Here is a 14,548-nt window from a genome sequence, read left to right as displayed (position 1 = left end):
CATCCTAATTTTCAGCACCATTAGAGAACTAAAGTCAGGCCGAAGGTGACTTCCCTTCGGTTTAAGATGAACGCTATATTCTTGAGGTAATGCTTGTATTTCCTCAAATATCAGACTGAAAAAAGGAGCTTAAATTAGCACACAACTGATGTATTGATGGGTAAATTAGCATACAACTAATGTATTGAACGGTTACAATCTTTTGTAACTGAACAATATAAATATTAATAAATTATGAAGATTCATCCTTCTTTTCATCAAAAAAAAAAAAAAAAAATCAACTTTGGAGCTTTTGAGCTGGATGTTTTATTTCTATTCTGAACTTTATTAATTTCATCCTTGCTTGGGGCTAATTCAGGCTTACGCTGAATTCTACCAGCTGCTTGTACATCCTTTTCGCTGCCTTCTAATAAAATCTGGGTGGCTGTCTTGCCTCCTATTACATCAAAAAAAAAAAAAAAAGAAAGACTAGGTTTTAGAGGTTTCACCAGTTCGGCATTTGGGAACCATCCAGCTGGATGCAATGATTTGATTTGGATTTGGAAAAAAAATCCAGAAAATTCATTAAAAGTTCAGTCCAAAGAACTAGAAAAACGGTAAAATCAGAAACACATGGATTTTCTAAAATTCTTTTTAAGTTTATTTACTTAAAAGTAAATTTAGGATAGGCAAAAATAACAAATGATAGGAAAAAAGAACACCACTAGCAACAGTGTACGGTATCATTAATTTGTAACGCAAAAAAAAAATTTAAATAAGTCATCAATAATTCATGAATAAATCATAAATTCATATATAATTGGATGCAATTGAACTATTTGGATTAATTTGTTTTTGGAGAATTATTTGGATAATCATTTGGTCAAGAGAAAAACTGAGAATATTTGGAGGATTTTTCAATAATTCAGAGAATATTGTAACCATGGATTTAGTTAGCTGCTAAATCATGTATCAAATTAATACCGTATGTCACTATAAAAATTATTTATTTTAGGGCTGCTCTATGCATAGCTAACAACTCTTCAAAATACATGATCTTTCGGCATCAAGCATTTTAAATGTGGCCGATCAACAAATTGCTTTAGTGATATCTAGATCGGATAAATGATCCAGGTGCAGTCGAGTTCTCACATCAATTTCAACTTTTCTTGCAAAATTAAAGAACTAACACAGTTATATATGACAGGAAAAGGTTTTAGAGATGATGATGGTGGAGGTGATGCAGCCATTTAACTTCATAATGGAAGGAAACTTTACAAAGTCTTGCAAAAGCATGTTACGGATCGGATCATAAGTAGATGAATAAATTGTTGTCATCTTCATAACAATTTTAGGCTGAATAGAGCACTAAAATCAAGCCATCGATCAAGTTAGCTTAGTGGCAGATGCATCACTTGATTTGGGATTGCAATATGAAGCCCTTCAAAGAACAACGTTTCATATAGCAAGCACCACTGCCCCAGAAGCATTGAAAGTTTTAGTTGTCAAGGGATGCAAATTTTAGCTATGTGTTACCAATATGACAAGTGTTGGGAGTGATTTTGCACTGGTCGAAACCGTGAAGCATATAAAGAAAAGATTTATCTTTTCAAATTCTCAAATTCCACACCTCATTGAAAATTCAAATGACCCCAATATAAGAGCTATATAAAAACAGATAAGAAAAAAATAACAAAAATATCTCTCCAGATAAAAAAAAAACAATAGCCATATCTTTTTAGATAAGTCAAAGTTAACCGCTTGATTATCTTTCCTCATATGACTCTTCAGCCTTCGTTTATAAATAAAGACTTACAGCGGATCCTTAAGATACGAAAATCTCCTCTCTTCACTTCTTCCTTTCTGTTGTTAGAATTCTGACTTGAGCGTTGGAGGATTTTCGCTGGAACCATCTCCGATCGAAGACTTTTCTTGCAGGTCCCGCCATCATCACCGACCTACTGTCATCATCCAACTCTAGTTGATCTGACCTTGAGATGAAATTCTGCATCAACATATTAGCACTAAAGGAAGGACTCCAGGCCCATTTACAGAAAGAAGCAATCAATGGAAAGAATTTCAGCATCTGAACATCCGCAGAACGATCATTCACAAACTGACAAATGCCCTCTGAAGCTCGAAACTAGGGGTAGGGATGGCAACGGATAGGATTTGGATTGGATATTGTACTATCCATCCTCAAACCCAAACTTAATATTCTATATCCAAATCCTACCTGATACCCGATCGGATAAGAAAAGAGATATCCATCCCTATACCCAATGGGTTCGAAAATACCTATAGGTAACCCATTTTCCTATATCCAACCTATACCCGTTCCATACCCATCCCATACCTAAAAAAATAAATAATCAAAATAATTTTATGCATATTATAAAATCAAAACAGAATTACCAGTTCAATATAGAACATAATTTATAAGTCTAGATTTATAAAAATTGTTGGTGCAAAAATCCACCGGCGTCGGAGAAGCTGGAGTCGAAGGAGTCACGGTCACCATCGGGACCTGCAAGGGAAGTCTAAACCGGAGTTGGGGGTGCTCCGACAAGACCCTCCGATGCTCAAATCAGTTCTCTACCTCAACAAGAATGGAGTACTCGAACGAAAATTTCAGCAGAGTTTTGAGATAGAAATTAGAGCTTAAGGAATAACGTATCTGGGGTCCCCTTTTTATAGGCGGAGGATGCAATAGACCGATAGCAATGTTTGTAACCGTCTGACAGTGGGCCATTCGGAGTCAGGAGGAGTTTGTTATGAAGAGTAGTGGAGTGGAATCGTGGCCATCACCGCGACCCACCACGTGGAGTCTGTTGCAGGGAGTGGAGCGGCGTCCGTTGTCGCGACTTGCCAGGGAGTGAAGGAGTGCGCGATGTCCGTCACAGGAAGTAGAGCAAAGTCATGGCCATTACTGTGGCCCATCAGGGAGTGATGGAGCCGCACGGAATCTATCGCAGGAAGTGGAGTAGAGTCGTGGCCATTACTGTGGCCTGCCAAGGGGTCCAGCTACGGGATTTCGTGAGCCTGGAATTTGTCCGCTATGGAAGTTCGATCGAAGTCCGATCTCCATAGAAGCTCGGATGGGGATCATTTGTCGAGAAACATCGGTCGAGGCCTGTCTGCAATAGAAATCCGAAAGGAATCCATCCATAATGGAGGCTCGGGTGAAGGCTTACAGTGAAAATCCGGTGCGGGCCGCTCGTGGTAGAAATTCGAAGTAGATCGTTTGTAGCAGAAGCTCGGAGTGGGTCGCTTGCAGTAGAAGCTCGGGGTGAGGTCTACCTGCAACAGGAGTTCACGGTGGAAGTTCAGCTCCCGTAGGAGCTCGGACGAAGTCTACTTGTTCGGGGAGGAGGTCCGGCTCCCGTAGGAGTCCGGACGAAGGCTACCTGCAGTTGAAACTCGGGGAAGAGGTCCGGCTCCCGTAGGAGTCCGGACGAAGGCTACCTGCAGTTGAAACTCGAGGAAGAGGTCCGGCTCCCGTAGGAGTCCGGACGAAGGCTACCCATAGTTGAAACTCGAGAAAGAGGTTCGGCTCCCGTAGGAGTCCGAACGAAGTCTATCTGCAGTTGAAACTCAGGGAAGAGGTCCGGCTCCCGTAGGAGTCCGGACGAAGTCTTCCTGCAGTTGGAGTCCGCCCGTCATAGAGAATCCGATTGACGCTGGTAGGGGTTTATCTATCATCAGAACTTGAGAACGCTGCGGAGGCTCGGCCGCCGGAGAGGTTCAGAAAGATATTATCGAAAGTCGGGCGTCGATAAAATCTCTGGAGGGCCACTCCTGACACGACTTCGGTTGGAGGGTATTTTATATCCAACACCAGTCTCCCTACTTTCGAGTTCGAATTTCGAACGAAGAAAGTACAGAAAAATTTTCACAGCCGAAGTTGCTCTCTCGAATCCTGCACACGACCGTCCTCGGAGATCCTAGCATTTAATGCGCGCGTGCTGGGGTCTTTTCAAATCAGAGCGATCCGAAGAGACCTTTCAAAATTCTCATCGGAGCGTAACCCCAAGCGCCACGCCATAATGGTCCCGCCAGCAGCCAGCCTTGCGCCACGGTGAGTGGGACATGTGTCGGGCATTGGTCGACCTAGGGATATCCGCCACCATAACTGTGCCAGACCCCGTTGCCTATTTAAGGCCCCTCCTTCCCCTCAGGGACTTCATTTCGCCTGAGGGTCCAGCCAACGCCTTTCTTCTGTCTGAGAATTTAGCCACCCATCGGCACCCCTTTTCGACCCCAAGCATCCTTCATGCCAATCTCCGCCATCTCCGCCGGCCTCCCACTGTCTTCAGCCTTCCGAGCCCTTTCGAGGAGTTCCCCCATCGGGGCTTCTGTCCCGGAGGTCAATCTCGAGAGGATGCCACGGATCGGGAGGAGTAGGAGGGGGGAAACAGTGGCCTGTAAGTTCGGCGGTTGCCGAACCACCACTGAGGGTTCCCACAGCTTCTAAGGGGGCTCGAAGGAGAATTCTTTCAACAGCAGAGATTTAATAACGGAACCAGCCGGCGAGCGCGTCCTGCCTGAGAATTTCGAGGTAGTTGAGCAGGGTGACACCGGTCAAGGGGGTAGAGTTGCCGTCATAAGTTGCGACGGGTTTCCTGACGTCGTCGGGGTCGAGGGACCAGAGGTGGTAGGTGCTGACGGCGGGACAGTAGAACTTGTTGCGGGGGCGGTGAAAGTAGCGCATGCCGACCTTGTCGAAGTATCTAGGATGGCGGTTGTCGAGGAGTACACGGTGGTGGTGCATGCCTCCGACGTTATCACGGCCTCCAGGGTACTTTCGGTTCGTCCCAATACAGGTCGTGGTTGTCGCTGCCGTCACTGCCACCGCCCCTTGAATTCTATCCCCCCCTTTTCCCTCTAGGGTTGGGATTTCGGCAATCGAGCGGAATGAGGCGGGGGGCGAGGACCGATGGGTTTATCACACGCACTGGAAAATACTGCCGATAAGGATGGAACCGGAAGGAGAAGTCGGAAGCTTGAAGCGGTCTCTAATGTGTTCTTTTCAAGTCTTGTAGCAATGTTCTTTTTTCCTCGGTCCTCAGGGCTCTGTAATGTACACCTTGTTAATCGAGAATGAAAAAAAGATTTTTGTTACCTTGTTCGTGCTTTTTCCTCTCTCTTCTCTCTTTTTTTTTTTGATGTCGATGTTGCCTGGAGGCTCCTAGTCGTCGCCACGTCGGCTTGCTTTTCTTGCCATCTTTCTTCTCCAGCCTCAAGGGCTCTGTAACACGTACTTAGTTAATGACAGGAGAAGGAAATTTTTCGTTACCTCTTTTACTCGCATGTTGAATTATCGTTTGCCGAGCTTCTTTCGGCTTTTACATTGCTTGATATCGATGCCGTTCGGAGGTACCCGATTGCCGTCGCGTTGACCCATCCTTTTATTCATGGCCGCAGATTTGTCCGGAGCCACTCGGGTGTGACGCCTCCTTTCAGAGTTTGAGCTCGAAGGTCTGAGCTTCTCGTCGCCCTGAGGAAGCCATCTTATCCTTAGCCTGTTGTTGAGAGTTCTCTTAGAGACCGGAGATTTTGATAAGAATCCCAATCTTTACTGAGATGAAGTTTCCTATATCTTTGATATAATTTATTTTTCAGTCGTTGCTGATGCAGTTCGTCGCTTTTCTATTTAACCTCTTTTTCCTTTTTCTTTTCTCGAGTGAGGGTTTTTCCTCTGCTCTTAGTGGGGTCGCGGGAGCATGAAGGTGCCACTGAGAAGGTTCCCTTTTTCTTATCTGGTCTCGGATGATCGGACCTTAGTCGGTGTCAGGATGATGTTCTTCCCCTACTTCTGATGTGGTCGATCTCAGCTCAGATTAGAACGAGGTTCTTCCCCCGCTCCTAATAGGGCTGTGAGGGTGCATATGGGCATTGCAGGGCCTCTCCCCCCATCCGGCCTCAGGGTAATTGGGCCTTCGACTTTGCTCATTTAGGGACAGGAGGTTTGGGCTGTGGGGGCGCATATGGGCACTGTAAGGCCTCTCCCCCCATCCGATCTAAAAATATCCGGGCCTTCGACCTTGCTCATGTTAGGGCGAGGTTCTCCTCCTGTCCCTAACATGGCTGTGGGGGCGCATATGGGCGCTGTAGGGCCTCTCCCCCCATCCGATCTAAAAATAACCAGGCCTTTGACTTTGCTCCTGTTAGGGCGAGGTTCTCCTCTTGTCCCTAACATGGCTGTGGGGGCACATATGGGCGCTGTAGGGCCTCTCCCCCCATCCGGTCTAAAAATAATCGGACTTTTGACCTTGCTCATATTAGGGCGAGGTTCTCCTCCTGTCCCTAACATGGCTGTGGGGGCGCATATGGACGTTGTAGGGCCTCTTCCCCCATCCGGTCTAAAAATAATCAGGCCTTCGACTTTGCTCCTGTTAAGGCAAGGTTCTCCTCCTATCCCCAACAGGGCTGTGGAGGCGCATATGGGCACTGTAGGGCCTCTCCCCCCATTCGGTCTAAAAATAACTGGGCCTTCGACCTTGCTCATGTTAGGGCGAGGTTCTCCTCCTGTCCCTAACATGGCTGTAGGGGCGCATATGGGCGCTATAGGGCCTCTTCCCCCATCCGGTCTAAGCGTAACCGGGCCTTCGATTGTGTCGAGATGAGGTTCTCCTCATTCATAGATTTTTTGAGCTCCATGGTCGCGGAAGATCTGCTCCTCCGAGCTCCTTGAGGTAGTAAGTTCCGAGCCGGACTACCTCCTTGACTTCGTACGGGCCTTCCCAATTTGGGGCAAGCTTTCCTCTATCCTAAGGTTGTGAGACCGCGGCTCGTCAGAGCACTAGGTCTCCCGTTCTAAAGGCTTTGCTTTTGACCCAGGAGTTGTAATAGCGGGCGACTTTCTGTCTGTAGGCCGCCATCCAAACTTGAGCTACCTCCCGCTTTTCTTCTAACAAGTCGAGGTTGGCTTTAAGACCTTGCGAATTGTGATGTTCGTCGAACACAATGACTCGTGCCGACGGGAGTTTGAGCTCAATTGGGATAACAGCCTCCGTTCCGAAGGCTAGGACGAAGGAGGTCTCCCCCGTGGGCAACCTTTGGGTAGTTCGGTACGTCCACAATACATGATAAAGTTCGTCAGCCCAAGTTCCCTTCGCTTTTTCGAGCCTTGTTTTGATTTCTTGCAGCAGGATTCTGTTGGTCACTTCGGCTTCGCCGTTGGCCTGAGGATGGGCTACCGACGTGAAGTTGTGGGAGATGTTTAGGTCTTCACAAAACTCGACGAGCCTCGCACCCGCAAATTGCCGCCCATTATCAGTAATCAGGGTCCTCGGTAGGCCGAACCTGCAAACGATGGACTTCTAGACGAAGTCTTGCACTTTAGCTTCTGTGATTTTCGCCAGCGGTTCGGCTTCAACCCACTTGGTGAAATAGTCGATCGCTACCAGGAGGAACTTTCTCTGCCCCGACGCCATGGGAAAGGGTCCAAGGATATCCATTCTCCATTGCGCAAACGGCCATGGGGTGCTCAAGGGTGTAAGCTCGAAGGCGGGCTGTCTCTGGATGTTGGCATATCTCTGACATCGATCACACTTTCTGACGTATTCGATGGAGTCACGGTACATTGTCGGCCAGTAATACCCTTGGCGGAGCAACTTGTGGGATAAGGATCTAGCCCCCAGATGGCTTCCGCAGATTCCTTCGTGCACCTCCCACAAGGCGTAATCAGCTTCCGAAGGTCGGAGACATTTTAGAAGGGGCAAGAAGTATGATCTCTTGTACAACTTATCCTCATAAAGGATGTATCGGGAGGCTTGATTTCTGAGCTTCCGAGCCTCTTTTGCATCATGAGGGAGAATCCCGTCTCTGAGATATGCCGCCAGAGGGTCGATCCAGCTGGGTTCATGGCCGACTTCCATTACAAGCTGCGATTCCTTCGTACTCGGGCACTTCAAAACTTCAAAGAGAACACCATTGGGCAATTCAGCCGGGGCCAGCATAGCCAACTTGGAGAGAAGATCGGCCCTTGTATTTTTCATTCTTGGAATCTGCCTGATATCGAAGCTACCAAAGGCGGGGACGAGCTCCTTTATCTTTTCAAGATACTTAGCCATGCTGTCCTCCCGTGCTTCGTAGTTTTCGCTGACTTGTCCCACCACCAATTGGGAGTCGCTGTAAACTTGGAGCCGATCTACTCCTAATTCTTTGGCGATCCTCAACCCCGTGACCAGAGCTTCATATTCTGCCCCATTGTTCGTTGCAGGAAATTCGAAGCGCAGTGCGTACTCCGCGATGATCCCCTCCGGACTGATCAAAATTAGGCCCACGCCTGCGCCTGACATGTTGGAAGATCCGTCCACATAGAGGGCCCAAAAGCAATCAGGGGGGTCTGTTTCTTCTTCAGAGGAGTTCAGTCGGGACTTCAGGCCGTCAGCTTCACCTTGTTCAGGTTCGACCTCCTCCGAGATAGTGCATTCTACTATAAAATCTGCCAGTATCTGAGCTTTTACTGTCGGCCTCGGTTGATAGTTGATGTCGAATTCTGTGAGCTCGATCGCCCATTTTGCTATCCTCCCAGAAGCATCCGCCCGGTGCAGAACCACCTTAATCGGCTGGTCGGCGAGCAACGTTACGGTGTGCCCTTGAAAGTAAGGTCGGAGCCTCCGTGCTACAATCAACAGGGCGTAAGTTAGTTTCTCTAGTTTGGTATACCTAATTTTGGTGTCTCTCAATGTGCGACTGATGTAGTAGATCGACCGTTGAATTTTTGCTTCTTCCTTGACAAGAACTACTGCGAGGGTCATAGGGGAGACCACCAAGTATAAGAACAACTCCTCCCCGGGCTCGGGCTTCGCCAATAGCGGAGGCGAGCCGAGGTAGCTCCTTAGCTCTTCGAACGCCTGCTGACACTCTGTGGTCCAACAGAAATTCTTTGGCCGCCTGAGGGTTTGGAAGAAGGGTAAGCACCATTCGACCGACCTCGCAACGAAGCGATTCAGGGCCGCCACCCTCCCTGTAAGGCGTTGAACCTCTTTTATTGACTTTGGGGCGGTCATCTCCTGGATGGCGTAAATTTTCTCTGGATTGGCTTCAATTCCGTGCCCCGATACCATGAAGCCCAGAAACTTCCCCAAGGTCACTCCGAAAGCACACTTAGTCGGGTTCAGCTTCATCTTATATTTTCAGAGGACGCCGAAGGTCTCCTCGAGGTCGGCGACGTAGTTCATCGAAGATTTGCTTTTCACGAGCATGTCATCCATGTAGACCTTCATGTTGCGGCCGATCTGTTTCTTGAAGATTTTGTTCACCAACCGCTGATAGGTCGCACCTGCATTTTTGAGGCCGAAGGGCATGATCCTGTAACAGTAAAGACCACGGCTAGTAATGAAAGCAGTCTTTTCTTCATCTTCTGGCACCATTTTAATTTGATTATAGCTGGAGAATACGTCCATAAAGGTGAGAAGCTCATGGCCCGAGGTTGCATCCACCAGTTGATCAATCCTGGATAGAGGGTAGCTGTCCTTTGGGCAGGCTTTATTCAGCTTTTTAAAATCTATACACATTCTCCACTTGCCGTTTGCCTTTTTGACCAGGACTACGTTGGAAATCCAGTCAGGATAATTGACCTCTCTAATGAATCCGGCTTTCAGGAGTTTGTCCACTTCCTCGGCTATCACTTTTTGCCTTTCCGGTGCATGACCTCGAATTTTTTTTTTCATCGGTCGATGCTTTGGATCAACGGCCAGACGATGTTCCATGACCTCTGCGTCAATCCACGGCATATCCGTCGGAACTCAAGTGAAAACATCCGCATTCTTTCGTAGGAAATCAATGAGCTGCGTCCGCACCTCTTCCCCCAGGTTGGAGCCGATCTTCACCACATGCTCTGCATCCCCATCATTCAAAGGAATCGAAACCAGATCTTCGATTGGCCCACCCCTTTCCTCAGTGAGATCATCGCGGGCGTCCAGTCCATCAACCGGACAGAGGTCAGATTGGTCACTTCTTTGCAAGGCTATGCTGTAGCAATGTCTGGCCAGGGCTTGGTCTCCCTTGACTTCTCCGACCCCTTGGCTAGTAGGAAATTTCAACTTCAGATGGTAGGTCGACACCACGGCCCGGAGGGCGTTGAGGCCGGGTCGGTCGAGAATTGCGTTGTAGGCTGACGGCGCCTTCACCACCAGGAAATCCACCAAAGCTCTGGACTGTCTTGGATATCGGCCCACAGCTATAGTCAAAGTTATTACCCCCTCCATCAGGATAGTATTGCCGGTAAACCCTACTAGAGGGGAGCTAATCGGTCCCAAACGACCGTCAAGGATGGACATTTTTGAGAAGGCATAGTAGAACAGAATGTCGGCCGAACTTCCATTGTCGACAAGAATGCGGTGCACATCGTAATCAGCTATATTTAAAGAAATTACAACCGCATCATTATGAGGGAATTGAACTCCCCGAGCGTCTTCCTCAATAAAGGTTATGGATTCCTCAATCCTTTGCCGCTTGGGAGATCCGGCCAGTACACCGGTTGTTCCCTGTCGGGATTCTCCCGAGATGGTGCCGGTGAAATCGGTTGGGGGCCGATCATCGGACTGCTCCATGCCGACTGTTGTCGCCGGAGGAAGAGGAGCTTGGGAAATCGGGGGCGGGGCCGGAGCTTGTGGAGCCTGCTGAAATCTGGCCGCGCAGGCCATAGACCGCCTGGAGGATGCCCTTCGGGGAGGCATCAGATGGAGATCTGGTAGAGGAAGGAGAAGAGGACGTCGAAGAGGATGACCGGAGGCGATCCCGTTGAGCGCTCCTTTAAGAACAAGGATACTGCAAAGACACAGCCCCTTCCTCTAGCGCCAATCCTGTTGGTGCAAAATCCGCCGGCGTCGGAGAAGCTGGAGTTGAAGGAGTCGCGGTCACCGCCGGGACCTGTAAGGGAAGTCTAAACCGGAGTTGGGGGTGCTCCGACAAGACCCTACGACGCTCAAGTCAGTTCTCTGCCTCAACAAGAATGGAGTACTCGAACGAGAATTTTAGTAGAATTTTGAGATAGAAATTAGAGCTTAGGGAATAACGTATCTGGGGTCCCCTTTTTATAGGTGGAGGGTGCAATAGACCGATAGCAACATTTGTAACCGTCTGGCAGTGGGCCGTTCGGGGCCAGGAGGAGTTTGTTATGAAGAGTAGTGGAGTGGAATCGTGGCCATCACCGCAACCCGCCACGTGGAGTCTGTTGCGGGGAGTGGAGCGACGTCCGTTGTCGCGACTTGCCAGGGAGTGGAGGAGCCGCGCGATATCCGTCGCAGGAAGTGGAGCAGAGTTGTGGCCATTACTGTGGCCTGCCAGGGAGTGATGGAGCCGCATGGAATCCGTCGCAAGAAGTGGAGCAGAGTCATGGCCATTACTGTGGCCTGCCAGGGGGTCCAGCTGCGGAATTTCGTGAGCCCGAAATTTGTCCGCTATGGAAGTTCGATCGGAGTCCGATCTTCGTAGAAGCTCGGATGGGGATCATTTGTCGAGGAACCTCGGCCGAGGCCTGTCTGCAATAGAAATCCGAAAGGAATCCGTCCATAATGGAGGCTCGAGTGAAGGCTTACTGTGGGAATCTGGTGCGGGCCGCTCATGGTAGAAATTCGAAGTAGATCGTTTGTAGCAGAAGCTCGGAGTGGGTCGCTTGCAGTAGAAGCTCGGGGTGAGGTCTACATACAACAGGAGTTCAGGGTGGAAGTCCAGCTCCCGTAGGAGCTCGGACAAAGTCTACTTGTTCGGGGAGGAGGTCCGGCTCCCGTAGGAGTCCGGACAAAGGCTACCTGCAGTTGAAACTCGGGGAAGAGGTCCGGCTCCCGTAGGAGTCCGGACGAAGGCTACCCGCAGTTGAAACTCGGGGAAGAGGTCCGGCTCCCGTAGGAGTCCGGACGAAGTCTATCTGCAATTAAAACTCGAGGAAGAGGTCCGGCTCCCGTAGGAGTCCGGACGAAGTCTTCCTGCAGTTGGAGTCCGCCCGTCACAGAGAATCCGATTGACGCTGGTAGGGGTTTATCTGTCGTCAGAACTTGAGAATACTGCGGAGGCTCGGCCGTCGGAGAGGTTCCGAAAGATGTCGTCGAAAGTCGGGCGTTGATAAAATCTCTGGAGGGCCACTCCTGACACGAACTTTGGTAGGAGGGTATTTTATACCCAACAGAAATCAAACATAAAAATAGAATTACAATTCAACATAAAATATATAAACAATCAAAATAATTTTATGCATATTATCAACCAAAATAGAATTGTCAAAATAGAATTATAAACATATATATTCGGATATGGATTCAGATATGAGTTCGAGTATTACCCATACCGATAAGTTCGGATTGAATTTGGATAGAAAATAGTACTATTCATATCCTACACATATCCTTACTGCAGTTTTCGGGTTTTACCTAAATTTGAATCCAAACCCAGCCAAATTCTATTTTTCGGATTTAATCAGATTTGGGTAGGGTACATACCCATCGAGTCGGGTTAATTTTGCCATCCTTAATTAGGGGCTCAAATAAGAGAGGAGATCACGATATTCAAACAAAGAAGGAGATTATGAAAAATTTTTTAGTTTTCAAATTATTCTTATTTTTATGTTGACATTCAAAATTTAAACTTAAATTTTTGATAAAATTTAAATAAAAAAAATTGTGATATCGATAAAAAAAAATAAGGACAAAAATCGACCATCCTATTCGGCCATCATAAGATGGCCTTCCAGCAATCACGACCCAAGGATGAGCGGCTGCAGGACCAAATGCTCAGCGGCCTTTCTGAAGCTCTCTTCCTTAAGCTCATCAGAGGCCACCAAAATCTGGTCGCGGAGCTCCCCCTTCCTTGAAAGCAAAACCCTGACAATAAACTTTAATATTCAAATCCACTTTCCCACTTTCTCTTGGAAAGCATGCATCGATCCATCATTCATCCACCGGCCTCCTCTTATCGCTGTGTGGTCATTAAAGCTTCTGAGATATGAAACTAGTTTCTGAAGATAAAAAAAAAAAAGGAAACAAGGACCAGAGGATGCTCCCAAGAGCCCAGACCTTTACACTGGTCGGAAGCCATAAGAACCACCAAGCATATGAAGAAGTGCCGCCCAAAAAAAAAAAGAACAGAGAGAGAGAGAGAGAGAGAGAGAGAGGGGGGGGGGGATAGGGTAATGAAGTGGAGGCCAGGCGATAACCCCGCATGAGGCATCGGGAATGACTCCAACCCGCACACGCGTATTTCGAACGACGCCAAAGTCGCTGGCAAGCGCGCTCGAAGGTCCGACCGGAGCAGGTCCGGCCTCCGTCGGCCCTGAAGTCTCCCCTCGCGCGAGCGTCCTCGCATCCGCCAACCGTCCAAGCCCCCTGCTCACGGTCCCCAAGCTCTCTCGCGTGTCCGGCCTTCGACGGCGCCGAAGTCGCCCTTGGGAGGTTCTGAAGTCTTCTCCAGCCTATGCTTCACCTATGGGCGCGCCGATTTCTCTTGGCTCCGGCTATCCAGAGTCCCCCGCAAGCATCTCCTCTACGGGCGGTACCTTTTCCCTCTCCAGCACCTCCTCCCTTTCCGGCACGGGCGGCACTTCTCTTAATAGTAGGGGACCATGGATCCGTTGGAGGAGTTAGAAAAAGGATTGAATGAGCTTAAAGATGGTCATAATCTGTTGGCCATAATTAAAGCGACCATGTAAAGTAGTTGTACGTCATAATTTATGTTGGTGCAGAATTTCATCGAAGTTGGAAAAGTTGGAGCCGAGATGACCGCCATCATCATCGGGACCTGCAAGAAAAGTCTAAATCGAAGTTGGGGGTACTCCGACAAGACCCTCCGATGCTCAAGTCAGTATTCTGCTTCAAGAGAAATGGAGTGCTCGAATGAAAATTTTAGCAGAGTTTCGAGATAGAGTTTTGAGCTTAGAGAAGAACGTATCTGAGAGTCCCTTTTTATAGACGGAGGGCGTAACTGATTAACAGCGACGTCTGTAACCGCCTAGTAGTGAGCCGTTCAGAGCCACACGGAGTTTGTTACGGAGAGTAGTGGCGTCAGGGGCCGTTCAGGGCCACGTGGAGTTTATTACGGAGAGTGGAGTGGTGTCTGTTGTCGCGACTCGCCAGAGAGTGGTAAAGCCCAGAGAGTGGAGTGGTGTCCGTTGTCGCGACTTGCCAGAGAGTGGTGGAGCCACGCGGGATCCATTGCAGAGAGAGTATGGTAGTGGCCATTGTCGTGACTTGCCAGAGAGTTCGGATCTGTCAACGGGAGCTCGGCTGGGATGTCTGATGGAGCAGAATGGCTCTCTATCTCGTCGATCTAAGAGAAGCTCGGATGTTTCCGAGGTTGTGACAGGTTTATTGTTATTGGGTGCCTAGAGCACTGATGCTGCAAGCGGGAACCATCTGCTGTAGAAGCTCGGACGGAGATTTTCGATTGGGGAAGTTCGGTTTCATGAAGAATCTGGTGGAGGGTCGGTCGGCGATGGACTTCGGATGGCGTTGGAGAGGTTCATCCGCTGGAGGAGTCTGGAGATCCTGTGGAAGTCTGGATGGCGTTGTTGAAGTCCGACTGATGCTATTGAAGGTTGATGGCTGGGGAGGTTCGGCAGGACACTGGA

Source organism: Elaeis guineensis, chromosome 2 (genome assembly GCF_000442705.2).
Source record: "Elaeis guineensis isolate ETL-2024a chromosome 2, EG11, whole genome shotgun sequence".
Classification (NCBI taxonomy): domain Eukaryota; kingdom Viridiplantae; phylum Streptophyta; class Magnoliopsida; order Arecales; family Arecaceae; genus Elaeis; species Elaeis guineensis.
Note: the sequence above shows the minus strand (reverse complement) of the source record.